A 27,959-nucleotide genomic window follows, 5' to 3' on the forward strand; every position below is an offset into this window, starting at 1 on the left:
ATAAAATTCTGCTTAGATTTTGTGAAAAAGGTCTTTTTAAATATGAAGTCAAAACTTCGGAGGTTTGCCTCCCAGTTTCAAATGCCTTAAATTAATCTGCCAAATTCTATAAATTTTTTTTGTGCTTTACAGTCATCTACCCTGAAGAGCTTGGATTAATTTGACAACATGACAGTTGTTGTAGGCTCGTCAGTCTAGGGTTATGATTCTAGCTATGGCTGTTAAACCTCCCCATTCATATCCTGAACTAGTTTTTTTTGTTTGTTGTTTAATTCCTACTACCACTAATATTTTCTAGTGCAACTCTGATCACTTGTCTGGACTCTTTTGTCTTGAGATTTTGGCTGTCAATACCTTTTTGGTGTGGAGCTATGACTCACGCTTTGGGGGAATCCAGGTCCTGGATTCAAATTTTGTACAAGCCTAATTGCACCCTTCAGAGTAGACAATCATTTAACAATATTTGGCTAAACAGGTTATTCCGAACAAAAAGTTTCTGTGCAATGACGCTTTGGTGATCTAGGCTCAGTGGTCTAGGGGTTTTCTGTTCAGATTAGATGCAAGAAGTCTGACGTTCAATCATGTAAACCAAGAAATATTGTTTATCTATTGACCATGCAATTAGTTTAGATTTTATTATTGAAGCAATACACAGGTGCAAGTTTAAGACAGTCAGAATGGCCGAGCGGTTTAAGGCGCCAGACTCAAGGTGAAATTCTTTCTGATTACTTGGGCTTTCTGGTCTCCCAATGGAGGCGTGGGTTCAAATCCCACTTCTGACATGCTCTGTTTTTGCTCCAATTAATATAGACAGAGAAACAGAAAAATGTATTGAGCAGTCAGAGCCGCTGTGTAGATTTTGCCTCTCTATGCCTTAAACTACATGTTGTAAAATGACAAAGACTACTTCATCAATGATCTGATGTCATCTGCAGAGTTTGTATCTATTGTTATCTAAGATATACAGAGTTTGGTAACATGCACGTTAGTGTCAGAATATAGAATGCAACTTGGTCAAATTTTTGGTTTCAGTATATCTAGAGCTCATAAGTAAAAGAGGTGTTAATGCTTGGCTAGTTGGTCTAGGGGTATGATTCTCGCTTTGGGTGCGAGAGGTCCCGGGTTCAAATCCCGGACGAGCCCATTGAAATGTTTGTGTTGCCTAAATTTTTGCTTGAGTTCCTGGTGTTAACTAGTGCAGCTCTTAACATTGCCTTTAACCTATCATTCTGCACATTTTGTGTGCCAATGGCTTGTTGATGTAGTGGTATAATTCCCTCTTAGGGTGCGAAAACTCTCGTTTTTAAAAACCAGAAAATGCCCAAAGTTCCTGTCATTTTAAATGAAATTTGAAGCTTCTGCACTGTGTCTCCCAGGTTAAAATGCTTTAAATTCAAACGCTAAAAATTCAACCAAATTCTATCCATCATTATGTGCCCTAAGGTGATCTACAAAGACCTTTTTTTTTTTTTTTTTACAGTGTGACCTTACCGTTCACGGCTCGTTGGTCTATAATTCTCCCTTAGGGTGCGAGAGCTCCTGAGTTCAAATCCCGGACGAGCCCTCTTAAAAGTCCTAACAGTGTTCAATACCTGTTACCACTAAAACTCTATACTGCAACTCTGTTTGTTTGAACCCTTTTGTCTTAAGATTTTGGTTGTTAATGCCTTTTTGGTGTAAGGCTGCAGTTCTCGCTTTGGGTGCAACAGGTCCTGCATATAATTGTCAGAATAATGGACACGACTAAGTCATACGTTTTCAGTTTCAACGTTGTTATGGGTGTGTCCATCTACTATTCATACTTCAAAAAGAATTTAGCACATTTATTGGTCTAGCGCTATGATACTCGCTTGGGTACGGGAGGTCCAGGTTCACAACTGGGACAAAACAATTTATTAGTTTTTGTTGAGTTGATGTTTTTTATTGAATTTCTGGTCTTTTTTTATAGCCACTCTTTATATTGACCTATTTGTGTGCATGGTTTTGGTACTGTTGGCTTGTTGGTCTAGTGGTATGATTCTCGCTTCGGGTGTGAGAGGTCCTGGGTTCAAATCCCGGACAAGCCCAATGACTGCTTCCATAAAATTCTACTTAGATTTTGTGAAAAAGGTCTTTTTAAATATGAAGTCAAAACTTCGGAGGTTTGCCTTCCAGTTTCAAATGCCTTAAATTAATCTGCCAAACTCTATAAATTTTTTTTGTGCTTTACAGTCATCTACCCTGAAGAGCTTGGATTAATTTGACAACATGACGGTTGTTGTAGGCTCGTCAGTTTAGGGTTATGATTCTAGCTATGGCTGTTAGACCTCCCCATTCATATCCTGAATTAGTTTTTTTTGTTTGTTGTTTAATTCCTACTACCACTAATATTTTCTAGTGCAACTCTGATCACTTGTCTGGACTCTTTTGTCTTGAGATTTTGGCTGTCAATACCTTTTTGGTGTGGAGCTATGACTCACGCTTTGGGGGAATCCAGGTCCTGGATTCAAATTTTGTACAAGCCTAATTGCACCCTTCAGAGTAGACAATCATTTAACAATATTTGGCTAAACAGGTTATTCCGAACAAAAAGTTTCTGTGCAATGACGCTTTGGTGATCTAGGCTCAGTGGTCTAGGGGTTTTCTGTTCAGATTAGATGCAAGAAGTCTGACGTTCAATCATGTAAACCAAGAAATATTGTTTATCTATTGACCATGCAATTGGTTTAGATTTTATTATTGAAGCAATACACAGGTGCAAGTTTAAGACAGTCAGAATGGCCGAGCGGTTTAAGGCGCCAGACTCAAGGTGAAATTCTTTCTGATTACTTGGGCTTTCTGGTCTCCCAATGGAGGCGTGGGTTCAAATCCCACTTCTGACATGCTCTGTTTTTGCTCCAATTAATATAGACAGAGAAACAGAAAAATGTATTGAGCAGTCAGAGCCGCTGTGTAGATTTTGCCTCTCTATGCCTAAAACTACATGTTGTAAAGTGACAAAGACTACTTCATCAATGATCTGATGTCATCTGCAGAGTTTGTATCTATTGTTATCTAAGATATACAGAGTTTGGTAACATGCACGTTAGTGTCAGAATATAGAATGCAACTGGGTCAAATTTTTGGTTTCAGTATATCTAGAGCTCATAAGTAAAAGAGGTGTTAACGCTTGGCTCGTTGGTCTAGGGGTATGATTCTCGCTTTGGGTGCGAGAGGTCCCGGGTTCAAATCCCGGACGAGCCCATTCAAATGTTGTGTTGCCTAAATGTTTTGCTTGAGTTCCTGGTGTTAACTAGTGCAGCTCTTAACATTGCCTTTAACCTATCATTCTGCACATTTTGTGTGCCAATGGCTTGTTGATGTAGTGGTATAATTCCCTCTTAGGGTGCGAAAACTCTCGTTTTTAAAAACCAGAAAATGCCCAAAGTTCCTGTCATTTTAAATGAAATTTGAAGCTTCTGCACTGTGTCTCCCAGGTTAAAATGCTTTAAATTCAAACGCTAAAAATTCAACCAAATTCTATCCATCATTATGTGCCCTAAGGTGATCTACAAAGACCTTTTTTTTTTTTTCACAGTGTGACCTTACCGTTCACGGCTCGTTGGTCTATAATTCTCCCTTAGGGTGCGAGAGCTCCTGAGTTCAAATCCTGGACGAGCCCTCTTAAATATTCTAACAGTGTTGAATGCCTGTTATCTTTAATACTCTCTAGTGCAACTCTATTAATTTGTTTGAACCCTTATGATTTTGCTTGTTAATGCATTGTTGGTGTAGGGCTATGGTTCTCGCTTTGGGTGCAATAGGTCCTGCAGGGAATTGTCAGAATAATGGACATGACAAAGTGATATGTTTTCAATTTCAACGTTGTTATATGTGTGCCCATCTACTATTCCTACTTCAAAAAGTTTTAGCACTTGGATTATTGGTCTAGGGTTATGATACTCGATGTGGGTGTGAGAGGTCCCAGGTTCACGACTTGGACAAGACCATTCAATAGGTTTTGTTGATTTAATGTTTTTTTTATTGAATTTCTGGTCTTTTTTTACAGCCACTCTTTAAACTGACAGGTAGCAGGTGACACGCTGAGCTTGGAGGGTTTGGAGGTGAGGAGTTCAGGCACAATGGTATTGAACGCAGAGCTGAAGTCCACAAACAGAATCCTTGCGTAGGTTCCCAGGCGGTCGAGATGTTGCAGGATGTAATGCAGCCCCATATTCACTACATCATCTACCGACCTGTTTGCCCGGTAGGCAAACTGCAGGGGCTCCAGCATGTGTCTCGTGATGTTCTTCAGATGGGCTAAAACCAGGCGTTCAAAGGATTTCATGACCACAGACGTCAAGGCAACAGGTCTGTGGTCATTCAGTCTAGTGATGGTGGGTTTCTTGGGGACCGGAAGAATGGTGGAGTGTTTGAAGCAAGTGGGAACTTCACACATTGTCTCTGGGGTGGGGTGCGTAAGGGGTGTGAATATGTCCTTCTCAAACCTGCAGTGGAAGGTGTTTAGATCTTCTGCCAGGTCTTTGTTTGCTGCAAACGGGGGTGGGGGTCGTCTATAGCTGGTGAACTCTCGCAGGCCTGTCCAGACTGACGCAGGGTCATTGGCTGAGAAACATTCTGTCAGTTTCTCAGAGTAGCTTCTTGTCTGCTCTAGGGGTAGGTTCCATGGTGTAATGGTTAGCACTCTGGACTCTGAATCCAGCGATCCGAGTTCAAATCTCGGTGGGACCTTTGCTGAATGTCAATAAGCAGTTTCCTTAAATTGAATTACACATGTTTTGCAAATAAAAGATGCTTATTGTGGGCTCCATGGTTTAACGGTTAACAATCGGCACTCTAAATCCAGTGATCACAGTTCAACCCTCAGTGGGAAGCCGTGTTCAAGCTTATTGTTTGAAGCTTAAGCGAAATATGTAATCCACTCATTCATATGTTGGCAGAATGTTATGTTTTGGTGGAATTCCTGGTGTTATCTAGTGCCGCTCTTTAAATGCATTTGACCTATCATTCTGCACATTTGGGTGCCAATGGGTTGTTAATGTAGTTGCATAATTCCCTCTTGATGTAGTTGTTGATGTTGTTACAAAATCTACAAAGTTCCAGTTAGCTTCTGTAATAGTTTGACAATGTTTTGCTGTTAAGGTCATTTTTTAAAAAATTTGAAGCTTCTGCACTGTGTCTCCCAGGTTTAAAATGCTTTAAAAAATTCAACCAAATTCCATCCATGCTTTAAGGTGATCTACATAGACCTTTTGGGATTATTTTTACAGTGAGACCTTCCACTTCATGGCTCGTTGGTCTTGGGGTATGATTCTCGCTTAGGGTGCGAGAGGTCCCGGGTTCAAATCCCGGACGAGCCCTCTTAAAAGTCCTAACAGTGTTGATTACCTGTTACCACTAAAACTCTATACTGCAACTCTGTTTGTTTGAACCCTTTTGTCTTAAGATTTTGGTTGTTAATGCTTTTTTGGTGTAAGGCTGCAGTTCTCGCTTTGGGTGCAACAGGTCCTGCATATAATTGTCAGAATAATGGACACGACTAAGTCATACGTTTTCAGTTTCAACGTTGTTATGGGTGTGTCCATCTACTATTCATACTTCAAAAAGAATTTAGCACATTTATTGGTCTAGCGCTATGATACTCGCTTGGGTACGGGAGGTCCAGGTTCACAACTGGGACAAAACAATTTATTAGTTTTTGTTGAGTTGATGTTTTTTATTGAATTTCTGGTCTTTCTTTATAGCCACTCTTTATATTGACCTATTTGTGTGCATGGCTATGGTACTGTTGGCTTGTTGGTCTAGTGGTATGATTCTCGCTTCGGGTGTGAGAGGTCCCGGGTTCAAATCCCGGACAAGCCCAATGACTGCTTTCATAAAATTCTGCTTAGATTTTGTGAAAAAGGTCTTTTTAAATATGAAGTTAAAACTTCTGAGGTTTGCCTCCCAGTTTCAAATGCCTTAAATTAATCTGCCAAATTCTATAAATTTTTTTTGTGCTTTACAGTCATCTACCCTGAAGAGCTTGGATTAATTTGACAACATGACAGTTGTTGTAGGCTCGTCAGTCTAGGGTTATGATTCTAGCTATGGCTGTTAAACCTCCCCATTCATATCCTGAACTAGTTTTTTTTGTTTGTTGTTTAATTCCTACTACCACTAATATTTTCTAGTGCAACTCTGATCACTTGTCTGGACTCTTTTGTCTTGAGATTTTGGCTGTCAATACCTTTTTGGTGTGGAGCTATGACTCACGCTTTGGGGGAATCCAGGTCCTGGATTCAAATTTTGTACAAGCCTAATTGCACCCTTCAGAGTAGACAATCATTTAACAATATTTGGCTAAACAGGTTATTCCGAACAAAAAGTTTCTGTGCAATGACGCTTTGGTGATCTAGGCTCAGTGGTCTAGGGGTTTTCTGTTCAGATTAGATGCAAGAAGTCTGACGTTCAATCATGTAAACCAAGAAATATTGTTTATCTATTGACCATGCAATTGGTTTAGATTTTATTATTGAAGCAATACACAGGTGCAAGTTTAAGACAGTCAGAATGGCCGAGCGGTTTAAGGCACCAGACTCAAGGTGAAATTCTTTCTGATTACTTGGGCTTTCTGGTCTCCCAATGGAGCCGTGGGTTCAAATCCCACTTCTGACATGCTCTGATTTTGCTCCAATTAATATAGACAGAGAAACAGAAAAATGTATTGAGCAGTCAGAGCCGCTGTGTAGATTTTGCCTCTCTATGCCTTAAACTACATGTTGTAAAGTGACAAAGACTACTTCATCAATGATCTGATGTCATCTGCAGAGTTTGTATCTATTGTTATCTAAGATATACAGAGTTTGGTAACATGCACGTTAGTGTCAGAATATAGAATGCAACTTGGTCAAATTTTTGGTTTCAGTATATGTAGAGCTCATAAGTAAAAGAGGTGTTAACGCTTGGCTCGTTGGTCTAGGGATATGATTCTCGCTTTGGGTGCGAGAGGTCCCGGGTTCAAATCCCGGACGAGCCCATTGAAATGTTTGTGTTGCCTAAATGTTTTGCTTGAGTTCCTGGTGTTAACTAGTGCAGCTCTTAACATTGCCTTTAACCTATCATTCTGCACATTTTGTGTGCCAATGGCTTGTTGATGTAGTGGTATAATTCCCTCTTAGTGTGCGAAAACTCTCGTTTGCTTGTTAATGCATTGTTGGTGTAGGGCTATGGTTCTCGCTTTGGGTGCAATAGGTCCTGCAGGGAATTGTCAGAATAATGGACATGACAAAGTGATATGTTTTCAATTTCAACGTTGTTATATGTGTGCCCATCTACTATTCCTACTTCAAAAAGTTTTAGCACTTGGATTATTGGTCTAGGGTTATGATACTCGATGTGGCTGTGAGAGGTCCCAGGTTCACGACTTGGACAAGACCATTCAATAGGTTTTGTTGATTTAATGTTTTTTTTATTGAATTTCTGGTCTTTTTTTACAGCCACTCTTTAAACTGACAGGTAGCAGGTGACACGCTGAGCTTGGAGGGTTTGGAGGTGAGGAGTTCAGGCACAATGGTATTGAACGCAGAGCTGAAGTCCACAAACAGAATCCTTGCGTAGGTTCCAAGGCGGTCGAGATGTTGCAGGATGTAATGCAGCCCCATATTCACTACATCATCTACCGACCTGTTTGCCCGGTAGGCAAACTGCAGGGGCTCCAGCATGTGTCTCGTGATGTTCTTCAGATGGGCTAAAACCAGGCGTTCAAAGGATTTCATGACCACAGACGTCAAGGCAACAGGTCTGTGGTCATTCAGTCTAGTGATGGTGGGTTTCTTGGGGACCGGAAGAATGGTGGAGCGTTTGAAGCAAGTGGGAACTTCACACATTGTCTCTGGGGTGGGGTGCGTAAGGGGTGTGAATATGTCCTTCTCAAACCTGCAGTGGAAGGTGTTTAGATCTTCTGCCAGGTCTTTGTTTGCTGCAAACGGGGGTGGGGGTCGTCTGTAGCTGGTGAACTCTCGCAGGCCTGTCCAGACTGATGCAGGGTCGTTGGCTGAGAAACGTTCTGTCAGTTTCTCAGAGTAGCTTCTTGTCTGCTCCAGGGGTAGGTTCCATGGTGTAATGGTTAGCACTCTGGACTCTGAATCCAGCGATCCGAGTTCAAATCTCGGTGGGACCTTTGCTGAATGTCAATAAGCAGTTTCCTTAAATTGAATTACACATGTTTTGCAAATAAAAGATGCTTATTGTGGGCTCCATGGTTTAACGGTTAACAATCGGCACTCTAAATCCAGTGATCACAGTTCAACCCTCAGTGGGAAGCCGTGTTCAAGCTTATTGTTTGAAGCTTAAGCGAAATATGTAATCCACTCATTCATATGTTGGCAGAATGTTATGTTTTGGTGGAATTCCTGGTGTTATCTAGTGCCGCTCTTTACATGCCTTTGACCTATCATTCTGCACATTTGGGTGCCAATGGGTTGTTAATGTAGTTGCATAATTCCCTCTTGATGTAGTTGTTGATGTTGTTACAAAATCTACAAAGTTCCAGTTAGCTTCTGTAATAGTTTGACAATGTTTTGCTATTAAGGTCATTTTTAAAAAAATTTGAAGCTTCTGCACTGTGTCTCCCAGGTTTAAAATGCTTTAAAAAATTCAACCAAATTCCATCCATGCTTTAAGGTGATCTACATAGACCTTTTGGGATTATTTTTACAGTGAGACCTTCCACTTCATAGCTCGTTGGTCTAGGGGTATGATTCTCGCTTAGGGTGCGAGAGGTCCCGGGTTCAAATCCCGGACGAGCCCTCTTAAAAGTCCTAACAGTGTTGATTACCTGTTACCACTAAAACTCTATACTGCAACTCTGTTTGTTTGAACCCTTTTGTCTTAAGATTTTGGTTGTTAATGCCTTTTTGGTGTAAGGCTGCAGTTCTCGCTTTGGGTGCAACAGGTCCTGCATATAATTGTCAGAATAATGGACATGACTAAGTCATACGTTTTCAGTTTCAACGTTGTTATGGGTGTGTCCATCTACTATTCATACTTCAAAAAGAATTTAGCACATTTATTGGTCTAGCGCTATGATACTCGCTTGGGTACGGGAGGTCCAGGTTCACAACTGGGACAAAACAATTTATTAGTTTTTGTTGAGTTGATGTTTTTTATTGAATTTCTGGTCTTTCTTTATAGCCACTCTTTATATTGACCTATTTGTGTGCATGGCTATGGTACTGTTGGCTTGTTGGTCTAGTGGTATGATTCTCGCTTCGGGTGTGAGAGGTCCCGGGTTCAAATCCCGGACAAGCCCAATGACTGCTTCCATAAAATTCTGCTTAGATTTTGTGAAAAAGGTCTTTTTAAATATGAAGTCAAAACTTCTGAGGTTTGCCTCCCAGTTTCAAATGCCTTAAATTAATCTGCCAAATTCTATAAATTTTTTTTGTGCTTTACAGTCATCTACCCTGAAGAGCTTGGATTAATTTGACAACATGACAGTTGTTGTAGGCTCGTCAGTCTAGGGTTATGATTCTAGCTATGGCTGTTAAACCTCCCCATTCATATCCTGAACTAGTTTTTTTTGTTTGTTGTTTAATTCCTACTACCACTAATATTTTCTAGTGCAACTCTGATCACTTGTCTGGACTCTTTTGTCTTGAGATTTTGGCTGTCAATACCTTTTTGGTGTGGAGCTATGACTCACGCTTTGGGGGAATCCAGGTCCTGGATTCAAATTTTGTACAAGCCTAATTGCACCCTTCAGAGTAGACAATCATTTAACAATATTTGGCTAAACAGGTTATTCCGAACAAAAAGTTTCTGTGCAATGACGCTTTGGTGATCTAGGCTCAGTGGTCTAGGGGTTTTCTGTTCAGATTAGATGCAAGAAGTCTGACGTTCAATCATGTAAACCAAGAAATATTGTTTATCTATTGACCATGCAATTGGTTTAGATTTTATTATTGAAGCAATACACAGGTGCAAGTTTAAGACAATCCGAATGGCCGAGCGGTTTAAGGCGCCAGACTCAAGGTGAAATTCTTTCTGATTACTTGGGCTTTCTGGTCTCCCAATGGAGCCGTGGGTTCAAATCCCACTTCTGACATGCTCTGATTTTGCTCCAATTAATATAGACAGAGAAACAGAAAAATGTATTGAGCAGTCAGAGCCGCTGTGTAGATTTTGCCTCTCTATGCCTTAAACTACATGTTGTAAAGTGACAAAGACTACTTCATCAATGATCTGATGTCATCTGCAGAGTTTGTATCTATTGTTATCTAAGATATACAGAGTTTGGTAACATGCACGTTAGTGTCAGAATATAGAATGCAACTTGATCAAATTTTTGGTTTCAGTATATGTAGAGCTCATAAGTAAAAGAGGTGTTAACGCTTGGCTCGTTGGTCTAGGGGTATGATTCTCGCTTTGGGTGCGAGAGGTCCCGGGTTCAAATCCCGGACGAGCCCATTCAAATGTTTGTGTTGCCTAAATGTTTTGCTTGAGTTCCTGGTGTTAACTAGTGCAGCTCTTAACATTGCCTTTAACCTATCATTCTGCACATTTTGTGTGCCAATGGCTTGTTGATGTAGTGGTATAATTCCCTCTTAGTGTGCGAAAACTCTCGTTTGCTTGTTAATGCATTGTTGGTGTAGGGCTATGGTTCTCGCTTTGGGTGCAATAGGTCCTGCAGGGAATTGTCAGAATAATGGACATGACAAAGTGATATGTTTTCAATTTCAACGTTGTTATATGTGTGCCCATCTACTATTCCTACTTCAAAAAGTTTTAGCACTTGGATTATTGGTCTAGGGTTATGAGACTCGATGTGGGTGTGAGAGGTCCCAGGTTCACGACTTGGACAAGACCATTCAATAGGTTTTGTTGATTTAATGTTTTTTTTATTGAATTTCTGGTCTTTTTTTACAGCCACTCTTTAAACTGACAGGTAGCAGGTGACACGCTGAGCTTGGAGGGTTTGGAGGTGAGGAGTTCAGGCACAATGGTATTGAACGCAGAGCTGAAGTCCACAAACAGAATCCTTGCGTAGGTTCCAAGGCGGTCGAGATGTTGCAGGATGTAATGCAGCCCCATATTCACTACATCATCTACCGACCTGTTTGCCCGGTAGGCAAACTGCAGGGGCTCCAGCATGTGTCTCGTGATGTTCTTCAGATGGGCTAAAACCAGGCGTTCAAAGGATTTCATGACCACAGACGTCAAGGCAACAGGTCTGTGGTCATTCAGTCTAGTGATGGTGGGTTTCTTGGGGACCGGAAGAATGGTGGAGCGTTTAAAGCAAGTGGGAACTTCACACATTGTCTCTGGGGTGGGGTGCGTAAGGGGTGTGAATATGTCCTTCTCAAACCTGCAGTGGAAGGTGTTTAGATCTTCTGCCAGGTCTTTGTTTGCTGCAAACGGGGGTGGGGGTCGTCTGTAGCTGGTGAACTCTCGCAGGCCTGTCCAGACTGACGCAGGGTCGTTGGCTGAGAAACGTTCTGTCAGTTTCTCAGAGTAGCTTCTTGTCTGCTCTAGGGGTAGGTTCCATGGTGTAATGGTTAGCACTCTGGACTCTGAATCCAGCGATCCGAGTTCAAATCTCGGTGGGACCTTTGCTGAATGTCAATAAGCAGTTTCCTTAAATTGAATTACACATGTTTTGCAATTCAAAGCTGTCAAAAGATGCTTATTGTGGGCTCCATGGTTTAACGGTTAACAATCGGCACTCTAAATCCAGTGATCACAGTTCAACCCTCAGTGGGAAGCCGTGTTCAAGCTTATTGTTTGAAGCTTAAGCGAAATATGTAATCCACTCATTCATATGTTGGCAGAATGTTATGTTTTGGTGGAATTCCTGGTGTTATCTAGTGCCGCTCTTTACATGCCTTTGACCTATCATTCTGCACATTTGGGTGCCAATGGGTTGTTAATGTAGTTGCATAATTCCCTCTTGATGTAGTTGTTGATGTTGTTACAAAATCCACAAGTTCCAGTTAGCTTCTGTAATAGTTTGACAATGTTTTGCTATTAAGGTCATTTTTAATAAAATTTGAAGCTTCTGCACTGTGTCTCCCAGGTTTAAAATGCTTTAAAAAATTCAACCAAATTCCATCCATGCTTTAAGGTGATCTACATAGACCTTTTGGGATTATTTTTACAGTGAGACCTTCCACTTCATGGCTCGTTGGTCTAGGGGTATGATTCTCACTTAGGGTGCGAGAGGTCCCGGGTTCAAATCCCGGACGAGCCCTCTTATAAGTCCTAACAGTGTTGAATACCTGTTACCACTAAAACTCTATACTGCAACTCTGTTTGTTTGAACCCTTTTGTCTTAAGATTTTGGTTGTTAATGCCTTTTTGGTGTAAGGCTGCAGTTCTTGCTTTGGGTGCAACAGGTCCTGCATATAATTGTCAGAATAATGGACACGACTAAGTCATACGTTTTCAGTTTCAACGTTGTTATGGGTGTGTCCATCTACTATTCATACTTCAAAAAGAATTTAGCACATTTATTGGTCTAGCGCTATGATACTCGCTTGGGTACGGGAGGTCCAGGTTCACAACTGGGACAAAACAATTTATTAGTTTTTGTTGAGTTGATGTTTTTTATTGAATTTCTGGTCTTTTTTTATAGCCACTCTTTATATTGACCTATTTGTGTGCATGGTTTTGGTACTGTTGGCTTGTTGGTCTAGTGGTATGATTCTCGCTTCGGGTGTGAGAGGTCCCGGGTTCAAATCCCGGACAAGCCCAATGACTGCTTCCATAAAATTCTGCTTAGATTTTGTGAAAAAGGTCTTTTTAAATATGAAGTCAAAACTTCGGAGGTTTGCCTCCCAGTTTCAAATGCCTTAAATTAATCTGCCAAATTCTATAAATTTTTTTTGTGCTTTACAGTCATCTACCCTGAAGAGCTTGGATTAATTTGACAACATGACAGTTGTTGTAGGCTCGTCAGTCTAGGGTTATGATTCTAGCTATGGCTGTTAAACCTCCCCATTCATATCCTGAACTAGTTTTTTTTGTTTGTTGTTTAATTCCTACTACCACTAATATTTTCTAGTGCAACTCTGATCACTTGTCTGGACTCTTTTGTCTTGAGATTTTGGCTGTCAATACCTTTTTGGTGTGGAGCTATGACTCACGCTTTGGGGGAATCCAGGTCCTGGATTCAAATTTTGTACAAGCCTAATTGCACCCTTCAGAGTAGACAATCATTTAACAATATTTGGCTAAACAGGTTATTCCGAACAAAAAGTTTCTGTGCAATGACGCTTTGGTGATCTAGGCTCAGTGGTCTAGGGGTTTTCTGTTCAGATTAGATGCAAGAAGTCTGACGTTCAATCATGTAAACCAAGAAATATTGTTTATCTATTGACCATGCAATTGGTTTAGATTTTATTATTGAAGCAATACACAGGTGCAAGTTTAAGACAGTCAGAATGGCCGAGCGGTTTAAGGCGCCAGACTCAAGGTGAAATTCTTTCTGATTACTTTCTGGTCTCCCAATGGAGGCGTGGGTTCAAATCCCACTTCTGACATGCTCTGATTTTGCTCCAATTAATATAGACAGAGAAACAGAAAAATGTATTGAGCAGTCAGAGCCGCTGTGTAGATTTTGCCTCTCTATGCCTTAAACTACATGTTGTAAAGTGACAAAGACTACTTCATCAATGATCTGATGTCATCTGCAGAGTTTGTATCTATTGTTATCTAAGATATACAGAGTTTGGTAACATGCACGTTAGTGTCATAATATAGAATGCAACTTGGTCAAATTTTTGGTTTCAGTATATGTAGAGCTCATAAGTAAAAGAGGTGTTACCGCTTGGCTCGTTGGTCTAGGGGTATGATTCTCGCTTTGGGTGCGAGAGGTCCCGGGTTCAAATCCCGGATGAGCCCATTGAAATGTTTGTGTTGCCTAAATGTTTTGCTTGAGTTCCTGGTGTTAACTAGTGCAGCTCTTAACATTGCCTTTAACCTATCATTCTGCACATTTTGTGTGCCAATGGCTTGTTGATGTAGTGGTATAATTCCCTCTTAGGGTGCGAAAACTCTTGTTTTTAAAAACCAGAAAATGCCCAAAGTTCCTGTCATTTTAAATGAAATTTGAAGCTTCTGCACTGTGTCTCCCAGGTTAAAATGCTTTAAATTCAAACGCTAAAAATTCAACCAAATTCAATCCATCATTATGTGCCCTAAGGTGATCTACAAAGACCTTTTTTTTTTTTTACAGTGTGACCTTACCGTTCACGGCTAGTTGGTCTATAATTCTCCCTTAGGGTGCGAGAGCTCCTGAGTTCAAATCCTGGACGAGCCCTCTTAAATATTCTAACAGTGTTGAATGCCTGTTATCCCTAATACTCTCTAGTGCAACTCTATTAATTTGTTTGAACCCTTATGATTTTGCTTGTTAATGCATTGTTGGTGTAGGGCTATGGTTCTCGCTTTGGGTGCAATAGGTCCTGCAGGGAATTGTCAGAATAATGGACATGACAAAGTGATATGTTTTCAATTTCAACGTTGTTATATGTGTGCCCATATACTATTCCTACTTCAAAAAGTTTTAGCACTTGGATTATTGGTCTAGGGTTATGATACTCGATGTGGGTGTGAGAGGTCCCAGGTTCACGACTTGGACAAGACCATTCAATAGGTTTTGTTGATTTAATGTTTTTTTTATTGAATTTCTGGTCTTTTTTTACAGCCACTCTTTATATTGACCTATTTGTGTGCATGGTTTTGGTACTCTTGGCTTGTTGGTCTAGTGGTATGATTTTCTCTTCGGGTGTGAGAGGTCCCGGGTTCAAATCCCGGACAAGCCCAATGACTGCTTCCATAAATTTCTGCTTAGATTTTGTGAAAAAGGTCTTTTTAAATATGAAGTCAAAACTTCGGAGGTTTGCCTCCCAGTTTCAAATGCCTTAAATTAATCTGCCAAATTCTATAAATTTTTTTTGTGCTTTACAGTCATCTACCCTGAAGAGCTTGGATTAATTTGACAACATGACAGTTGTTGTAGGCTCGTCAGTCTAGGGTTATGATTCTAGCTATGGCTGTTAGACCTCCCCATTCATATCCTGAACTAGTTTTTTTTGTTTGTTGTTTAATTCCTACTACCACTAATATTTTCTAGTGCAACTCTGATCACTTGTCTGGACTCTTTTGTCTTGAGATTTTGGCTGTCAATACCTTTTTGGTGTGGAGCTATGACTCACGCTTTGGGGGAATCCAGGTCCTGGATTCAAATTTTGTACAAGCCTAATTGCACCCTTCAGAGTAGACAATCATTTAACAATATTTGGCTAAACAGGTTATTCCGAACAAAAAGTTTCTGTGCAATGACGCTTTGGTGATCTAGGCTCAGTGGTCTAGGGGTTTTCTGTTCAGATTAGATGCAAGAAGTCTGACGTTCAATCATGTAAACCAAGAAATATTGTTTATCTATTGACCATGCAATTGGTTTAGATTTTATTATTGAAGCAATACACAGGTGCAAGTTTAAGACAGTCAGAATGGCCGAGCGGTTTAAGGCGCCAGACTCAAGGTGAAATTCTTTCTGATTACTTGGGCTTTCTGGTCTCCCAATGGAGGCGTGGGTTCAAATCCCACTTCTGACATGCTCTGTTTTTGCTCCAATTAATATAGACAGAGAAACAGAAAAATGTATTGAGCAGTCAGAGACGCTGTGTATATTTTGCCTCTCTATGCCTAAAACTACATGTTGTAAAGTGACAAAGACTACTTCATCAATGATCTGATGTCATCTGCAGAGTTTGTATCTATTGTTATCTAAGATATACAGAGTTTGGTAACATGCACGTTAGTGTCAGAATATAGAATGCAACTTGGCCAAATTTTTGGTTTCAGTATATGTAGAGCTCATAAGTAAAAGAGGTGTTACCGCTTGGCTCGTTGGTCTAGGGGTATGATTCTCGCTTTGGGTGCGAGAGGTCCCGGGTTCAAATCCCGGACGAGCCCATTGAAATGTTTGTGTTGCCTAAATGTTTTGCTTGAGTTCCTGGTGTTAACTAGTGCAGCTCTTAACATTGCCTTTAACCTATCATTCTGCACATTTTGTGTGCCAATGGCTTGTCTAGGAGTATGATTCTCGCTTAGGGTGCGAGAGGTCCCGGGTTCAAATCCCGAACGAGCCCTCTTAAAAGTCCTAACAGTGTTGAATACCTGTTACCACTAAAACTCTTTACTGCAACTCTGTTTGTTGAAACCCTTTTGTCTTAAGATTTTGGTTGTTAATGCCTTGTTGGTGTAAGGCTGCAGTTCTCGCTTTGGGTGCAACAGGTCCTGCATATAATTGTCAGAATAATGGACACGACTAAGTCATACGTTTTCAGTTTCAACGTTGTTATGGGTGTGTCCATCTACTATTCATACTTCAAAAAGAATTTAGCACATTTATTGGTCTAGCGCTATGATACTCGCTTGGGTACGGGAGGTCCAGGTTCACAACTGGGACAAAACAATTTATTAGTTTTTGTTGAGTTGATGTTTTTTATTGAATTTCTGGTCTTTCTTTATAGCCACTCTTTATATTGACCTATTTGTGTGCATGGTTTTGGTATTGTTGGCTTGTTGGTCTAGTGGTATGATTCTCACTTCGGTTGTGAGAGGTCCCGGGTTCAAATCCCGGACAAGCCCAATGACTGCTTCCATAAAATTCTGCTTAGATTTTGTGAAAAAGGTCTTTTTAAATATGAAGTCAAAACTTCGGAGGTTTGCCTCCCAGTTTCAAATGCCTTAAATTAATCTGCCAAATTCTATACATTTTTTTTGTGCTTTACAGTCATCTACCCTGAAGAGCTTGGATTAATTTGACAACATGACAGTTGTTGTAGGCTCGTCAGTCTAGGGTTATGATTCTAGCTATGGCTGTTAGACCTCCCCATTCATATCCTGAACTAGTTTTTTTTGTTTGTTGTTTAATTCCTACTACCACTAATATTTTCTAGTGCAACTCTGATCACTTGTCTGGACTCTTTTGTCTTGAGATTTTGGCTGTCAATACCTTTTTGGTGTGGAGCTATGACTCACGCTTTGGGGGAATCCAGGTCCTGGATTCAAATTTTGTACAAGCCTAATTGCACCCTTCAGAGTAGACAATCATTTAACAATATTTGGCTAAACAGGTTATTCCGAACAAAAAGTTTCTGTGCAATGACGCTTTGGTGATCTAGGCTCAGTGGTCTAGGGGTTTTCTGTTCAGATTAGATGCAAGAAGTCTGACGTTCAATCATGTAAACCAAGAAATATTGTTTATCTATTGACCATGCAATTGGTTTAGATTTTATTATTGAAGCAATACACAGGTGCAAGTTTAAGACAGTCAGAATGGCCGAGCGGTTTAAGGTGCCAGACTCAAGGTGAAATTCTTTCTGATTACTTGGGCTTTCTGGTCTCCCAATGGAGGCGTGGGTTCAAATCCCACTTCTGACATGCTCTGTTTTTGCTCCAATTAATATAGACAGAGAAACAGAAAAATGTATTGAGCAGTCAGAGCCGCTGTGTAGATTTTGCCTCTCTATGCCTAAAACTACATGTTGTAAAGTGACAAAGACTACTTCATCAATGATCTGATGTCACCTGCAGAGTTTGTATCTATTGTTATCTAAGATATACAGAGTTTGGTAACATGCACGTTAGTGTCAGAATATAGAATGCAACTTGGTCAAATTTTTGGTTTCAGTATATCTAGAGCTCATAAGTAAAAGTTGTGTTAACGCTTGGCTCGTTGGTCTAGGGGTATGATTCTCGCTTTGGGTGCGAGAGGTCCCGGGTTCAAATCCCGGACGAGCCCATTGAAATGTTTGTGTTGCCTAAATGTTTTGCTTGAGTTCCTGGTGTTAACTAGTGCAGCTCTTAACATTGCCTTTAACCTATCATTCTGCACATTTTGTGTGCCAATGGCTTGTCTAGGAGTATGATTCTCGCTTAGGGTGCGAGAGGTCCCGGGTTCAAATCCCGAACGAGCCCTCTTAAAAGTCCTAACAGTGTTGAATACCTGTTACCACTAAAACTCTTTACTGCAACTCTGTTTGTTGAAACCCTTTTGTCTTAAGATTTTGGTTGTTAATGCCTTGTTGGTGTAAGGCTGCAGTTCTCGCTTTGGGTGCAACAGGTCCTGCATATAATTGTCAGAATAATGGACACGACTAAGTCATACGTTTTCAGTTTCAACGTTGTTATGGGTGTGTCCATCTACTATTCATACTTCAAAAAGAATTTAGCACATTTATTGGTCTAGCGCTATGATACTCGCTTGGGTACGGGAGGTCCAGGTTCACAACTGGGACAAAACAATTTATTAGTTTTTGTTGAGTTGATGTTTTTTATTGATTTCTGGTCTTTTTTTATAGCCACTCTTTATATTGACCTATCTGTGTGCACGGTTTTGGTACTGTTGGTCTAGTGGTATGATTCACGCTTCGGGTGTGAGAGGTCCCGGGTTCAAATCCCGGACAAGCCCAATGACTGCTTCCATAAAATTCTGCTTAGATTTTGTGAAAAAGGTCTTTTTAAATATGAAGTCAAAACTTCGGAGGTTTGCCTCCCAGTTTCAAATGCCTTAAATTAATCTGCCAAATTCTATACATTTTTTTTGTGCTTTACAGTCATCTACCCTGAAGAGCTTGGATTAATTTGACAACATGACAGTTGTTGTAGGCTCGTCAGTCTAGGGTTATGATTCTAGCTATGGCTTTTAGACCTCCCCATTCATATCCTGAACTAGTTTTTTTTGTTTGTTGTTTAATTCCTACTACCACTAATATTTTCTAGTGCAACTCTGATCACTTGTCTGGACTCTTTTGTCTTGAGATTTTGGCTGTCAATACCTTTTTGGTGTGGAGCTGTGACTCACGCTTTGGGGGAATCCAGGTCCTGGATTCAAATTTTGTACAAGCCTAATTGCACCCTTCAGAGTAGACAATCATTTAACAATATTTGGCTAAACAGGTTATTCCGAACAAAAAGTTTCTGTGCAATGACGCTTTGGTGATCTAGGCTCAGTGGTCTAGGGGTTTTCTGTTCAGATTAGATGCAAGAAGTCTGACATTCAATCATGTAAACCAAGAAATATTGTTTATCTATTGACCATGCAATTGGTTTAGATTTTATTATTGAAGCAATAAACAGGTGCAAGTTTAAGACAGTCAGAATGGCCGAGCGGTTTAAGGTGCCAGACTCAAGGTGAAATTCTTTCTGATTACTTGGGCTTTCTGGTCTCCCAATGAAGGCGTGGGTTCAAATCCCACTTCTGACATGCTCTGTTTTTGCTCCAATTAATATAGACAGAGAAACAGAAAAATGTATTGAGCAGTCAGAGCCGCTGTGTAGATTTTGCCTCTCTATGCCTAAAACTACATGTTGTAAAGTGACAAAGACTACTTCATCAATGATCTGATGTCATCTGCAGAGTTTGTATCTATTGTTATCTAAGATATACAGAGTTTGGTAACATGCACGTTAGTGTCAGAATATAGAATGCAACTTGGTCAAATTTTTGGTTTCAGTATATGTAGAGCTCATAAGTAAAAGAGGTGTTACCGCTTGGCTCGTTGGTCTAGGGGTATGATTCTCGCTTTGGGTGCGAGAGGTCCCGGGTTCAAATCCCGGACGAGCCCATTGAAATGTTTGTGTTGCCTAAATATTTTGCTTGAGTTCCTGGTGTTAACTAGTGCAGCTCTTAACATTGCCTTTAACCTATCATTCTGCACATTTTGTGTGCCAATGGCTTGTCTAGGAGTATGATTCTCGCTTAGGGTGCGAGAGGTCCCGGGTTCAAATCCCGAACGAGCCCTCTTAAAAGTCCTAACAGTGTTAAATACCTGTTACCACTAAAACTCTATACTGCAACTCTGTTTGTTTGAACCCTTTTGACTTAAGATTTTGGTTGTTAATGCCTTGTTGGTGTAAGGCTGCAGTTCTCGCTTTGGGTGCAACAGGTCCTGCATATAATTGTCAGAATAATGGACACGACTAAGTCATACGTTTTCAGTTTCAACGTTGTTATGGGTGTGTCCATCTACTATTCATACTTCAAAAAGAATTTAGCACATTTATTGGTCTAGCGCTATGATACTCGCTTTGGTACGGGAGGTCCAGGTTCACAACTGGGACAAAACAATTTATTAGTTTTTGTTGAGTTGATGTTTTTTATGGAATTTCTGGTCTTTTTTTATAGCCACTCTTTATATTGACCTATTTGTGTGCATGGTTTTGGTATTGTTGGCTTGTTGGTCTAGTGGTATGATTCTCGCTTCGGTTGTGAGAGGTCCCGGGTTCAAATCCCGGACAAGCCCAATGACTGCTTCCATAAAATTCTGCTTAGATTTTGTGAAAAAGGTCTTTTTAAATATGAAGTCAAAACTTCGGAGGTTTGCCTCCCAGTTTCAAATGCCTTAAATTAATCTGCCAAATTCTATACATTTTTTTTGTGCTTTACAGTCATCTACCCTGAAGAGCTTGGATTAATTTGACAACATGACAGTTGTTGTAGGCTCGTCAGTCTAGGGTTATGATTCTAGCTATGGCTGTTAGACCTCCCCATTCATATCCTGAACTATTTTTTTTTGTTTGTTGTTTAATTCCTACTACCACTAATATTTTCTAGTGCAACTCTGATCACTTGTCTGGACTCTTTTGTCTTGAGATTTTGGCTGTCAATACCTTTTTGGTGTGGAGCTATGACTCACGCTTTGGGGGAATCCAGGTCCTGGATTCAAATTTTGTACAAGCCTAATTGCACCCTTCAGAGTAGACAATCATTTAACAATATTTGGCTAAACAGGTTATTCCGAACAAAAAGTTTCTGTGCAATGACGCATTGGTGATCTAGGCTCAGTGGTCTAGGGGTTTTCTGTTCAGATTAGATGCAAGAAGTCTGACGTTCAATCATGTAAACCAAGAAATATTGTTTATCTATTGACCATGCAATTGGTTTAGATTTTATTATTGAAGCAATACACAGGTGCAAGTTTAAGACAGTCAGAATGGCCGAGCGGTTTAAGGTGCCAGACTCAAGGTGAAATTCTTTCTGATTACTTGGGCTTTCTGGTCTCCCAATGGAGGCGTGGGTTCAAATCCCACTTCTGACATGCTCTGTTTTTGCTCCAATTAATATAGACAGAGAAACAGAAAAATGTATTGAGCAGTCAGAGCCGCTGTGTAGATTTTGCCTTTCTATGCCTAAAACTACATGTTGTAAAGTGACAAAGACTACTTCATCAATGATCTGATGTCACCTGCAGAGTTTGTATCTATTGTTATCTAAGATATACAGAGTTTGGTAACATGCACGTTAGTGTCAGAATATAGAATGCAACTTGGTCAAATTTTTGGTTTCAGTATATCTAGAGCTCATAAGTAAAAGTTGTGTTAACGCTTGGCTCGTTGGTCTAGGGGTATGATTCTCGCTTTGGGTGCGAGAGGTCCTGGGTTCAAATCTCGGACGAGCCCATTCAAATGTTTGTGTTGCCTAAATGTTTTGCTTGAGTTCCTGGTGTTAACTAGTGCAGCTCTTAACATTGCCTTTAACCTATCATTCTGCACATTTTGTGTGCCAATGGCTTGTCTAGGGGTATGATTCTCGCTTAGGGTGTGAGAGGTCCCGGGTTCAAATCCCGAACGAGCCCTCTTAAAAGTCCTAACAGTGTTGAATACCTGTTGCCACTAAAACTCTATACTGCAACTCTGTTTGTTTGAACCCTTTTGTCTTAAGATTTTGGTTGTTAATGCCTTGTTGGTGTAAGGCTGCAGTTCTCGCTTTGGGTGCAACAGGTCCTGCATATAATTGTCAGAATAATGAACACGACTAAGTCATACGTTTTCAGTTTCAACGTTGTTATGGGTGTGTCCATCTACTATTCATACTTCAAAAAGATTTTAGCACATTTATTGGTCTAGCGCTATGGTACTCGCTTGGGTACGGGAGGTCCAGGTTCACAACTGGGACAAAACAATTTATTAGTTTTTGTTGAGTTGATGTTTTTTATTGAATTTCTTGTCTTTTTTTATAGCCACTCTTTATATTGACCTATTTGTGTGCATGGTTTTGGTACTGTTGGCTTGTTGGTCTAGTGGTATGATTCTCGCTTCGGGTGTGAGAGGTCCCGGGTTCAAATCCCGGACAAGCCCAATGACTGCTTCCATAAAATTCTGCTTAGATTTTGTGAAAAAGGTCTTTTTAAATATGAAGTCAAAACTTCGGAGGTTTGCCTCCCAGTTTCAAATGCCTTAAATTAATCTGCCAAATTCTATAAAATTTTTTTGTGCTTTACAGTCATCTACCCTGAAGAGCTTGGATTAATTTGACAACATGACAGTTGTTGTAGGCTCGTCAGTCTAGGGTTATGATTCTAGCTATGGCTGTTAGACCTCCCCATTCATATCCTGAACTAGTTTTTTTGTTTGTTGTTTAATTCCTACTACCACTAATATTTTCTAGTGCAACTCTTATCACTTGTCTGGACTCTTTTGTCTTGAGATTTTGGCTGTCAATACCTTTTTGGTGTGGAGCTATGACTCACGCTTTGGGGGAATCCAGGTCCTGGATTCAAATTTTGTACAAGCCTAATTGCACCCTTCAGAGTAGACAATCATTTAACAATATTTGGCTAAACAGGTTATTCCGAACAAAAAGTTTCTATGCAATGACGCTTTGGTGATCTAGGCTCAGTGGTCTAGGGGTTTTCTGTTCAGATTAGATGCAAGAAGTCTGACGTTCAATCATGTAAACTAAGAAATATTGTTTTTCTATTGACCATGCAATTGGTTTAGATTTTATTATTGAAGCAATACACAGGTGCAAGTTTAAGACCGTCAGAATGGCCGAGCGGTTTAAGGTGTCAGACTCAAGGTGAAATTCTTTCTGATTACTTGGGCTTTCTGATCTCCCAATGGAGGCGTGGGTTCAAATCCCACTTCTGACATGCTCTGTTTTTGCTCCAATTAATGTAGACAGAGAAACAGAAAAATGTATTGAGCAGTCAGAGCCGCTGTGTAGATTTTGCCTCTCTATGCCTAAAACTACATGTTGTAAAGTGACAAAGACTACTTCATCAATGATCTGATGTCATCTGCAGAGTTTTGTATCTATTGTTATCTAAGATATACAGAGTTTGGTAACATGCACGTTAGTGTCAGTATATAGAATGCAACTTGGTCAAATTTTTGGTTTCAGTATATCTAGAGCTCATAAGTAAAAGCGGTGTTAACGCTTGGCTCGTTGGTCTAGGGGTATGATTCTCGCTTTGGGTGCGAGAGGTCCCGGGTTCAAATCCCGGACGAGCCCATTCAAATGTTTGTGTTGCCTAAATGTTTTGCTTGAGTTCCTGGTGTTAACTAGTGCAGCTCTTAACATTGCCTTTAACCTATCATTCTGCACATTTTGTGTGCCAATGGCTTGTTGATGTAGTGGTATAATTCCCTCTTAGGGTGCGAAAACTCTCGTTTTTAAAAACCAGAAAATGCCCAAAGTTCCTGTCATTTTAAATGAAATTTGAAGCTTCTGCACTGTGTCTCCCAGGTTAAAATGCTTTAAATTCAAACGCTAAAAATTCAACCAAATTCTATCCGTCATTATGTGCCGTAAGGTGATCTACAAAGTCCTTTTTTTTTTTAATACAGTGTGACCTTACCGTTCACGGCTCGTTGGTCTTTAATTCTCTCTTAGGGTGCGAGAGCTCCTGAGTTCAAATCCTGGACGAGCCCTCTTAAATATTCTAACAGTGTTGAATGCCTGTTATCCCTAATACTCTCTAGTGCAACTCTATTAATTTGTTTGAACCCTTATGATTTTGCTTGTTAATGCATTGTTGGTGTAGGGCTATGGTTCTCGCTTTGGGTGCAATAGGTCCTGCAGGGAATTGTCAGAATAATGGACATGACAAAGTGATATGTTTTCAATTTCAACGTTGTTATATGTGTGCCCATATACTATTCCTACTTCAAAAAGTTTTAGCACTTGGATTATTGGTCTAGGGTTATGATACTCGATGTGGGTGTGAGAGGTCCCAGGTTCACGACTTGGACAAGACCATTCAATAGGTTTTGTTGATTTAATGTTTTTTTTATTGAATTTCTGGTCTTTTTTTACAGCCACTCTTTAAACTGACAGGTAGCAGGTGACACGCTGAGCTTGGAGGGTTTGGAGGTGAGGAGTTCAGGCACAATGGTATTGAACGCAGAGCTGAAGTCCACAAACAGAATCCTTGCGTAGGTTCCCAGGCGGTCGAGATGTTGCAGGATGTAATGCAGCCCCATATTCACTACATCATCTACCGACCTGTTTTCCCGGTAGGCAAACTGCAGGGGCTCCAGCATGTGTCTCGTGATGTTCTTCAGATGGGCTAAAACCAGGCGTTCAAAGGATTTCATGACCACAGACGTCAAGGCAACAGGTCTGTGGTCATTCAGTCTAGTGATGAGCCTCTTTGGTTTAAAGTTCAAGATTTTCAAGCAGAGTTTGTGTACGGACAAACCAGCTGAAGAATGCCCAATCTTGTCTGATCTCAGAAGCTAAGAAGGCTTGGGCCTGGTTAGTACTTGGATGGGAGACTACCTGGGAATAGCAGGTGCTCTAAGCTTTAATTATTGAAAAACTTTTAAAATGAAAGTATTTACATGGCTTTGTTAGCTTTTTTTGCCTTTTCTCCATCATAATTTGACAGTAAAGCGGGAGTTTTCACTCTTTGATATGTGTTCAAGCCCCTTTGGTTTAAAGTTCAAGATTTTCAAGCAGAGTTTGTGTACAGACAAACCAGCTGAAGATTGCCCAATCTTGTCTGATCTCAGAAGCTAAGAAAGCTTGGGCCTGGTTATTACTTGGATGGGAGACTACGTGGGAATGCCAGGTGCTGTAAGCTTTAACTATTGTAAAACTTTTAAAATGAAAGTATTTACATCACTTTGTTAACTTTTTTTAAAGTAAGTTAAGGGGTATTTTCTTTCTTTGATATGTTTTCCCGCCTTTTTTCTTATTTTTTAACTTCTCTTCAGGTTTCTTTGTCTGTGTGTGCTCTACAACGTTCATTCACAGGCTTGGAGCTGAATCGATTAGGTGGGGTTTTCCAGCCCTCGGCCTTCAGGTGCTACGCACCCTGATCTCAATTTAATATCTGATATGTCATATTAAGCGGATTTTTAAAACAGGGAGTCGGCAATAGGGCCTGCTCCATCCGCTCCATTCATCGACCCAGTATTGCATTGCCTCTAGAAGGTGTCCATTTATTTGTTGTATTGCAAATAAAAGCTTACCACTCCAACTTTTTGCCTTTTCTCCATCATAATTTGACAGTAAAGCGGGAGTTTTCACTCTTTGATATGTGTTCAAGCCCCTTTGGTTTAAAGTTCAAGATTTTCAAGCAGAGTTTGTGTACGGACAAACCAGCTGAAGAATGCCCAATCTTGTCTGATCTCAGAAGCTAAGAAGGCTTTGGCCTGGTTAGTACTTGGATGGGAGACTACGTGGGAATACCAGGTGCTGTAAGCTTTATCTATTGAAAAACTTTTAAAATGAAAGTATTTACATGGCTTTGTTAGCTTTTTTTGCCTTTTCTCCATCATAATTTGACAGTAAAGCGGGAGTTTTCACTCTTTGATATGTGTTCAAGCCCCTTTGGTTTAAAGTTCAAGATTTTCAAGCAGAGTTTGTGTACGGACAAACCAGCTGAAGAATGCCCAATCTTGTCTGATCTCAGAAGCTAAGAAGGCTTGGGCCTGGTTAGTACTTGGATGGGAGACTACATGGGAATACCAGGTGCTGTAAGCTTTATCTATTGAAAAACTTTTAAAATGAAAGTATTTACATGGCTTTGTTAGCTTTTTTTGCCTTTTCTCCATCATAATTTGACAGTAAAGCGGGAGTTTTCACTCTTTGATATGTGTTCAAGCCCCTTTGGTTTAAAGTTCAAGATTTTCAAGCAGAGTTTGTGTACAGACAAACCAGCTGAAGATTGCCCAATCTTGTCTGATCTCAGAAGCTAAGAAAGCTTGGGCCTGGTTATTACTTGGATGGGAGACTACGTGGGAATGCCAGGTGCTGTAAGCTTTAACTATTGTAAAACTTTTAAAATGAAAGTATTTACATCACTTTGTTAACTTTTTTTAAAGTAAGTTAAGGGGTATTTTCTTTCTTTGATATGTTTTCCCGCCTTTTTTCTTTTTTTTTTAACTTCTCTTCAGGTTTCTTTGTCTGTGTGTGCTCTACAACGATCATTCACAGGCTTGGAGCTGAATCGATTAGGTGGGGTTTTCCAGCCCTCGGCCTTCAGGTGCTACGCACCCTGATGTCAATTTAATATCTGATATGTCATATTAAGCGGATTTTTAGAACAGGGAGTCGGCAATAGGGCCTGCTCCATCCGCTCCATTCATCGACCCAGTATTGCATTGCCTTTTAGAAGGTGTGCACTTTATTTGTTGTATTGCAAATAAAAGCTTACCACTCCAACTTTTTGCCTTTTCTCCATCATAATTTGACAGTAAAGCGGGAGTTTTCACTCTTTGATATGTGTTCAAGCCCCTTTGGTTTAAAGTTCAAGATTTTCAAGCAGAGTTTGTGTACGGACAAACCAGCTGAAGAATGCCCAATCTTGTCTGATCTCAGAAGCTATGAAAGCTTGGGCCTGGTTATTATTTGGATGGGAGACTACGTGGGAATGCCAGGTGCTGTAAGCTTTAACTATTGTAAAACTTTTAAAATGAAAGTATTTACATCACTTTGTTAACTTTTTTTAAAGTAAGTTAAGGGGTATTTTCTTTCTTTGATATGTTTTCCCACCTTTTTTCTTTTCTTTTTTTTTAACTTCTCTTCAGGTTTCTTTGTTTGTGTGTGCTCTACAACGATCATTCACAGGCTTGGAGCTGAATCGATTAGGTGGGGTTTTCCAGCCCTCGGCCTTCAGGTGCTACGCACCCTGATGTCAATTTAATATCTGATATGTCATATTAAGCGGATTTTTAGAACAGCGAGTCGGCAATAGGGCCTGCTCCATCCGCTCCATTCATCGACCCAATATTGCATTGCCTTTTAGAAGGTGTGCACTTTATTTGTTGTATTGCAAATAAAAGCTTACCACTGTAAGGTTCCCGGCAGGACCAGGCCTGTCCCAGCAGGGGACATCCTGACACCTCAGAAAAACCACGAGAACCAGGAAACGTAATCGATCCACAGACTATTCTCTACCAAATGGTCACAAGATCAAAGATTGACCCCCACGGACAATTATTACCAAATGGTCACGAGAACGGGGGGATGAGATCTCTCCCACAGATTCATCATCCTGAGGATGGCGGGAAAGCCCCTCTCACCTCTGGGAGAAGCAGAAAGGTTCCTTGAGTGTTTAACTTGAGTACAATATATATATGGAGGTATCATGACAATACATGCGTGTTTAGATTGATTTTCATTGGCTCAATGTCCCCGGTCACATAAATTGAACAGATATAAGATATAACAAATATGTTAGTACTAAAACCAAATCATAAACAACATCAAAGATCTCCAACACTTGAGGGGGTCGTATAGTGACCCCCCCAAAGTGACCCAGATCGAGGATACAAAAGGGAAGGTGACATGCCGTTCTAGGAGTTACTGCATTCAGGTTCTCCCACACATGCGATGGTTTTAAGAACTCTGCTACCTGTTCTTTAATCCAAAGCTGTGTGTAACATCTGTTGGGTATGTTGGATTGATTTTCATTCTATCATTCTATTTTGTTTTGGACAATTAAGGAACTGCATTTACTATATCTGTAGAACTGTGAAGATTATGTATCATAATAAATGTAACTATTGATATCCTTAATCTCCAGTCTTGTTATAGAATATTCTGTCAACTAAAGTTGTTGGTTATAGGGGGAACTTTCTGATCGTATGGCAACACGCCAGATTTATGTATGTTTAAAGAACTTCTTGATCCTATAGCACGTAAGTAGGTATTTTATGTGAACCGTAGAGAGTTCCTTTTCTCCTACCCCTGGTGT

The 27,959-nt window shown here is 40.3% G+C and overlaps 33 non-coding genes and 1 pseudogene across 33 annotated transcripts; all 34 read left to right on the top strand.

Annotated features, from left to right (window-relative positions):
* The first annotated feature begins 671 nt into the window (after nt 1-671).
* Nucleotides 672-782, top strand: trnal-caa (transfer RNA leucine (anticodon CAA)). The gene is made up of 2 exons: nt 672-709; nt 737-782. It is a non-coding gene; the product is annotated as a tRNA-Leu (tRNA).
* A 289-nt stretch (nt 783-1,071) lies between these two features.
* Nucleotides 1,072-1,143, top strand: trnap-ugg (transfer RNA proline (anticodon UGG)). Its single transcript has one exon. It is a non-coding gene; the product is annotated as a tRNA-Pro (tRNA).
* An 851-nt stretch (nt 1,144-1,994) lies between these two features.
* trnap-cgg (transfer RNA proline (anticodon CGG)) lies at nt 1,995-2,066 on the top strand. Its single transcript has one exon. It is a non-coding gene; the product is annotated as a tRNA-Pro (tRNA).
* A 684-nt stretch (nt 2,067-2,750) lies between these two features.
* trnal-caa (transfer RNA leucine (anticodon CAA)) lies at nt 2,751-2,861 on the top strand. Its single transcript has 2 exons — nt 2,751-2,788; nt 2,816-2,861. It is a non-coding gene; the product is annotated as a tRNA-Leu (tRNA).
* A 289-nt stretch (nt 2,862-3,150) lies between these two features.
* trnap-ugg (transfer RNA proline (anticodon UGG)) lies at nt 3,151-3,222 on the top strand. The gene has a single exon. It is a non-coding gene; the product is annotated as a tRNA-Pro (tRNA).
* Nucleotides 3,223-4,638: 1,416 nt separating this feature from the next.
* Nucleotides 4,639-4,710, top strand: trnaq-cug (transfer RNA glutamine (anticodon CUG)). The gene has a single exon. It is a non-coding gene; the product is annotated as a tRNA-Gln (tRNA).
* A 557-nt stretch (nt 4,711-5,267) lies between these two features.
* On the top strand, nt 5,268-5,339 carry trnap-agg (transfer RNA proline (anticodon AGG)). Its single transcript has one exon. It is a non-coding gene; the product is annotated as a tRNA-Pro (tRNA).
* A 430-nt stretch (nt 5,340-5,769) lies between these two features.
* On the top strand, nt 5,770-5,841 carry trnap-cgg (transfer RNA proline (anticodon CGG)). Its single transcript has one exon. It is a non-coding gene; the product is annotated as a tRNA-Pro (tRNA).
* Nucleotides 5,842-6,525: 684 nt separating this feature from the next.
* trnal-caa (transfer RNA leucine (anticodon CAA)) lies at nt 6,526-6,636 on the top strand. Its single transcript has 2 exons — nt 6,526-6,563; nt 6,591-6,636. It is a non-coding gene; the product is annotated as a tRNA-Leu (tRNA).
* Nucleotides 6,637-6,925: 289 nt separating this feature from the next.
* On the top strand, nt 6,926-6,997 carry trnap-ugg (transfer RNA proline (anticodon UGG)). Its single transcript has one exon. It is a non-coding gene; the product is annotated as a tRNA-Pro (tRNA).
* A 1,071-nt stretch (nt 6,998-8,068) lies between these two features.
* On the top strand, nt 8,069-8,140 carry trnaq-cug (transfer RNA glutamine (anticodon CUG)). The gene has a single exon. It is a non-coding gene; the product is annotated as a tRNA-Gln (tRNA).
* A 557-nt stretch (nt 8,141-8,697) lies between these two features.
* On the top strand, nt 8,698-8,769 carry trnap-agg (transfer RNA proline (anticodon AGG)). Its single transcript has one exon. It is a non-coding gene; the product is annotated as a tRNA-Pro (tRNA).
* A 430-nt stretch (nt 8,770-9,199) lies between these two features.
* trnap-cgg (transfer RNA proline (anticodon CGG)) lies at nt 9,200-9,271 on the top strand. The gene has a single exon. It is a non-coding gene; the product is annotated as a tRNA-Pro (tRNA).
* Nucleotides 9,272-10,355: 1,084 nt separating this feature from the next.
* Nucleotides 10,356-10,427, top strand: trnap-ugg (transfer RNA proline (anticodon UGG)). Its single transcript has one exon. It is a non-coding gene; the product is annotated as a tRNA-Pro (tRNA).
* Nucleotides 10,428-11,498: 1,071 nt separating this feature from the next.
* On the top strand, nt 11,499-11,570 carry trnaq-cug (transfer RNA glutamine (anticodon CUG)). The gene has a single exon. It is a non-coding gene; the product is annotated as a tRNA-Gln (tRNA).
* Nucleotides 11,571-12,136: 566 nt separating this feature from the next.
* On the top strand, nt 12,137-12,208 carry trnap-agg (transfer RNA proline (anticodon AGG)). The gene has a single exon. It is a non-coding gene; the product is annotated as a tRNA-Pro (tRNA).
* Nucleotides 12,209-12,638: 430 nt separating this feature from the next.
* Nucleotides 12,639-12,710, top strand: trnap-cgg (transfer RNA proline (anticodon CGG)). Its single transcript has one exon. It is a non-coding gene; the product is annotated as a tRNA-Pro (tRNA).
* A 684-nt stretch (nt 12,711-13,394) lies between these two features.
* Nucleotides 13,395-13,499, top strand: trnal-caa (transfer RNA leucine (anticodon CAA)). The gene is made up of 2 exons: nt 13,395-13,432; nt 13,454-13,499. It is a non-coding gene; the product is annotated as a tRNA-Leu (tRNA).
* A 289-nt stretch (nt 13,500-13,788) lies between these two features.
* On the top strand, nt 13,789-13,860 carry trnap-ugg (transfer RNA proline (anticodon UGG)). The gene has a single exon. It is a non-coding gene; the product is annotated as a tRNA-Pro (tRNA).
* An 851-nt stretch (nt 13,861-14,711) lies between these two features.
* trnap-cgg (transfer RNA proline (anticodon CGG)) lies at nt 14,712-14,783 on the top strand. Its single transcript has one exon. It is a non-coding gene; the product is annotated as a tRNA-Pro (tRNA).
* A 684-nt stretch (nt 14,784-15,467) lies between these two features.
* Nucleotides 15,468-15,578, top strand: trnal-caa (transfer RNA leucine (anticodon CAA)). Its single transcript has 2 exons — nt 15,468-15,505; nt 15,533-15,578. It is a non-coding gene; the product is annotated as a tRNA-Leu (tRNA).
* Nucleotides 15,579-15,867: 289 nt separating this feature from the next.
* On the top strand, nt 15,868-15,939 carry trnap-ugg (transfer RNA proline (anticodon UGG)). The gene has a single exon. It is a non-coding gene; the product is annotated as a tRNA-Pro (tRNA).
* A 606-nt stretch (nt 15,940-16,545) lies between these two features.
* Nucleotides 16,546-16,617, top strand: trnap-cgg (transfer RNA proline (anticodon CGG)). Its single transcript has one exon. It is a non-coding gene; the product is annotated as a tRNA-Pro (tRNA).
* A 684-nt stretch (nt 16,618-17,301) lies between these two features.
* Nucleotides 17,302-17,412, top strand: trnal-caa (transfer RNA leucine (anticodon CAA)). Its single transcript has 2 exons — nt 17,302-17,339; nt 17,367-17,412. It is a non-coding gene; the product is annotated as a tRNA-Leu (tRNA).
* A 289-nt stretch (nt 17,413-17,701) lies between these two features.
* Nucleotides 17,702-17,773, top strand: trnap-ugg (transfer RNA proline (anticodon UGG)). The gene has a single exon. It is a non-coding gene; the product is annotated as a tRNA-Pro (tRNA).
* Nucleotides 17,774-19,126: 1,353 nt separating this feature from the next.
* trnal-caa (transfer RNA leucine (anticodon CAA)) lies at nt 19,127-19,237 on the top strand. Its single transcript has 2 exons — nt 19,127-19,164; nt 19,192-19,237. It is a non-coding gene; the product is annotated as a tRNA-Leu (tRNA).
* Nucleotides 19,238-19,526: 289 nt separating this feature from the next.
* trnap-ugg (transfer RNA proline (anticodon UGG)) lies at nt 19,527-19,598 on the top strand. Its single transcript has one exon. It is a non-coding gene; the product is annotated as a tRNA-Pro (tRNA).
* A 606-nt stretch (nt 19,599-20,204) lies between these two features.
* On the top strand, nt 20,205-20,276 carry trnap-cgg (transfer RNA proline (anticodon CGG)). The gene has a single exon. It is a non-coding gene; the product is annotated as a tRNA-Pro (tRNA).
* Nucleotides 20,277-20,960: 684 nt separating this feature from the next.
* Nucleotides 20,961-21,071, top strand: trnal-caa (transfer RNA leucine (anticodon CAA)). The gene is made up of 2 exons: nt 20,961-20,998; nt 21,026-21,071. It is a non-coding gene; the product is annotated as a tRNA-Leu (tRNA).
* A 289-nt stretch (nt 21,072-21,360) lies between these two features.
* On the top strand, nt 21,361-21,432 carry trnap-ugg (transfer RNA proline (anticodon UGG)). The gene has a single exon. It is a non-coding gene; the product is annotated as a tRNA-Pro (tRNA).
* Nucleotides 21,433-22,038: 606 nt separating this feature from the next.
* Nucleotides 22,039-22,110, top strand: trnap-cgg (transfer RNA proline (anticodon CGG)). Its single transcript has one exon. It is a non-coding gene; the product is annotated as a tRNA-Pro (tRNA).
* A 683-nt stretch (nt 22,111-22,793) lies between these two features.
* On the top strand, nt 22,794-22,904 carry trnal-caa (transfer RNA leucine (anticodon CAA)). Its single transcript has 2 exons — nt 22,794-22,831; nt 22,859-22,904. It is a non-coding gene; the product is annotated as a tRNA-Leu (tRNA).
* A 290-nt stretch (nt 22,905-23,194) lies between these two features.
* On the top strand, nt 23,195-23,266 carry trnap-ugg (transfer RNA proline (anticodon UGG)). Its single transcript has one exon. It is a non-coding gene; the product is annotated as a tRNA-Pro (tRNA).
* Nucleotides 23,267-25,625: 2,359 nt separating this feature from the next.
* Nucleotides 25,626-25,744, top strand: LOC114770877 (uncharacterized; annotated as a pseudogene).
* The last annotated feature ends 2,215 nt before the right edge of the window (nt 25,745-27,959 follow it).

Source organism: Denticeps clupeoides, chromosome 20, assembly GCF_900700375.1.
Source record: "Denticeps clupeoides chromosome 20, fDenClu1.1, whole genome shotgun sequence".
Classification (NCBI taxonomy): Eukaryota; Metazoa; Chordata; class Actinopteri; order Clupeiformes; family Denticipitidae; genus Denticeps; species Denticeps clupeoides.